This window comes from Dendrobium catenatum, unplaced genomic scaffold (assembly GCF_001605985.2).
Source record: "Dendrobium catenatum unplaced genomic scaffold, ASM160598v2 fragScaff_scaffold_1416, whole genome shotgun sequence".
Lineage (NCBI taxonomy): Eukaryota > Viridiplantae > Streptophyta > Magnoliopsida > Asparagales > Orchidaceae > Dendrobium > Dendrobium catenatum.
Window position 1 is genome coordinate 613,068 of NW_021319878.1, and position 3,632 is coordinate 616,699.

Sequence of the window (3,632 nt, forward strand, 5' to 3'; positions counted from 1 at the left end):
GGTATAACTAGTGGAACTGATCTCTGCTCATCACTTTCATCAAGCTGTCTAGGTCTATTAGGATTACACTTAACATTTTTTGAGAAAATTTTGAGGGAAAGGATCTACGAGGAGGATTGTCACCTGAAGCTATCTCTATTAAAAGTAGCAATTATTAAAGTATTGTAATTATAAAAAATAAAAAATACTGAATGCATAGTAATAAATTACAAAAAAAAAAGAATACTATAAGTACAAAAACTATTCAGAAATAAATAAGTATAAAAAATACAATTATAAAAATAATGAATAACATTTTCATTGCTCAAAATATAAAAAGTACAATTCTATAAGTACAAAAACTATTCAAAAATATTACAAAAATTATAATCATACAATTCTAAATTATAAAAACTACAATTCTAAATTATAAAAACAATTCAGAATAAGAAATATTTTTATTGCTCTTAAGGGTATCTTCACTTTCATCCTCGTTCTCACTTGATGAGCTAGTTAAACTATTCACATCTTCTAATTACATTTCAATACTAGGGGTTGTAGTTGGCATCTCCTCAATTTCAACAGGCCTATAATTTGATATCTCATCCTCTTGATGTGCAGTTGCAATAACGTGTTGTTGATCAATTATCATTCATGCTTTTATTTTTTTGACATCTAGCTAATCTTATTTGTCCATACGACCACTGGGATATTTACTGAAATAAACTTGAATAGCTTGACTTGCTAACACAAATGGATCATACTTTATGTATCTTCTACAATGTTTTACATCTATTAAATCATATGCAGGATGAATCCTTCTGCCTCTTTTCTGTACTGGATCATATCATTGACAATTAAACAAGCATACAAAGTTCTCATCTTCGCATGGATACTCAAGGTCAAGAATCTCATTCAGAATACTGTAATAATCACACTCATATTCGTCATGAGTATTCTCTCTAACACATACTCCACAATTTTTAATTTTTCTTCCTTCACTCCATGACTTGATATAAAATTTGAACCTATTAACTATATATATTGATCATGTCTTTAGTTTTTGTATTGGGTCTCATGCTAATGCTTGCAAACCTTTTATGAAATAATTGTTACAAGGGTTATGTGCCTAATTTTTTTTTAAAATATTAATATTTTTGGTATTAAATAAGATGTAATTAAAATAAAAATTTTAAAATTTATGAGCTCACATAACATCTAAACCAAGATGGAAATTCATTTACAGTAACTTGCTTAATATCCCTACAATTTGTTAGAGGCAAATTATTAATGAAATAATTGATGATAAATCATCCAAATAATACTTTAATATTTTAAATAAACATTACTCATTATGTATATTATGTAAGAACTTACTCTAAGATTATTTCAAATTCTTCACAATTTAGTAGCACATATAAATTTGCTATTTTAATTTTTAAATCATTGAGAAATCTTTCAACTCATTTACCACTATGCTTTTCATGACTTCTAAATACTGATAGTATAATATGTGATTGTTCTTCTATATTAAAGTCCTTGTTATGACCAATCTTTGTTCTTGTACTCCTTATATGGGGCTCAAAGTAGTAGAAGTAAAAGTGAGTTGTTTTTTAAGACAAATATGCTTCACATATCGATCCTTCTGATTGTGCTTTATTCTTAACATATTTCTTTAACTTGTTTAAATATCAATTAAATAATTATAATTATCAAGTTAATAAACATATGTTCTTAACTTATTCAAAAATATTAAAGTCTTAATAAAAATATGTTTTACCTCTCGAAAGAATATATCAAACGATATTATATAAGTCCACCAACTATAGCTTCCTAACGTAGATGAACTGGAAGATGTTCCATAGAATCAAAAAATGCTGGGGAAAATTTTTTTCTAACTTGTAGATGATGATTGGTATGTTCTCCTCACTCCTCTGTAAAACATCTTCGCTTAATTTAGATGAATATTGGTCTTTGAAAAAAAAATAAGAAAAAATATCATTTGTAGCCTTCTAGCTTATAATATAAAAATATAACTAAGCATTCAATGTCTAGTACAACAACAAAAGAAAGAACATAACTTGTCTAGCACATAAAGTTTTAACTATTCAATAGAAGGAATTATATGATTAACTTCTTCAATAGTTTGTCTTTGAACTTCTATATCATCTTTAATAAATATCATAGCTTCTAATATCCAGACATAATACAAGTAGCAAATATATACTTCAACATTAACTATATAGAGTATGGCTATATTGCACAAATACAGATACAGCGACAAGGATACGACACGATACAGATACGGGATATGTCAATTCTTAAAATTACATGATACGGGTAAGGCGCAGACACAACATTATAATTTATAAATCATATATAATAATTAAGAAAATAATTAAAGTATAATATTTGAAATTATAAAAAAAATGAAAATAACATCATTTGTAGCCTTGTAGCATGTAATATCAAAATATAACTAAGCATTCAATGCCCAATATAACAATAAAAGAATAAACATAAATTATCTAGCGCAAAAAGTTTCAACTCTTCAATAGAAGGAAGATATGATTAACTTCTTCAATAGTTTGTCTTCGAACTTTTATATCATCTTCAACAAATATCATAGCTTATAATTTAGGCTCATCAAGTGAAAGATTAGTAATTTCTAATATTCTTATGTCATCAAGAGACTAAAATCCATCTCGGAAATGAGAGAACCTTGCTTGTAACCACAAAGTTCACTAGTGCATCCATCTACTTTTCCATAGAATCACCTACCCTTATAAATAACCTTTCATCTACTCCTACTGATGAAAATAAAAATAAAAAAAACAAAAAATGCAAACTTAAGCGCGTAGATGACGAATTCACAGAGGAGTTGGCGACATCCTCAGCCTTGCGTTGATGCCAAAGCGGGGTCGAGATCTTTGACCGGAGGAAGCTTGTCGGTGGCCAGAGGAACGTGTCGATCGTACGAGAGAGCGGAGGAGACAGGCCGACTGTCAGGAAGGAGAGAGAGGGCGTTACAAGCAAATGAAATGGAAGGTTGGGTATGTTTGATTTTAGGGCTTATTCTGGTGGTGTTCCAGGGGTTATGACTGCCATAACAAAATCACTTAAAACTGATGGTTTAAACAGCCGATAAAGTGACGATAATAAATGATGCCCGCAGAATAATCGGTGAATATTCAGCAGTTATTTGACCGCAGCTATTTCCAACGGTGGTTTTTTTAGCCAGTAAGACCACTAATAAATACTGACGGTCTAATCGCAGTTAAACGTCGTTAGTACCGGCGGTCACATAACTGTTGCTCAGAACCGCCAATATTTCATGAATTTTTTGTAGTATCTAATATATAACCTTAGATGGGTTAAATCTCCTTAATGGATTCTCTCGATTTCTTTCATATAGGTTAACATTATTGAATAGTGCTCTGACATATAATCTCAAATATGTCAAACATTCTTAGTGGATTCTCTCAATTTCTTTTATATATGTTAATGTCATCGAGTAGTGCTCTGATATACAATCTTGGATAGGTCATACATCTTAGATGTATTCTCTCGACCTTTTTTATATAGGTTAACAATATTGAGATGTGCTCTAACATACAACCTTGAAAAGATCATACATCATTGGTAGATTCTCT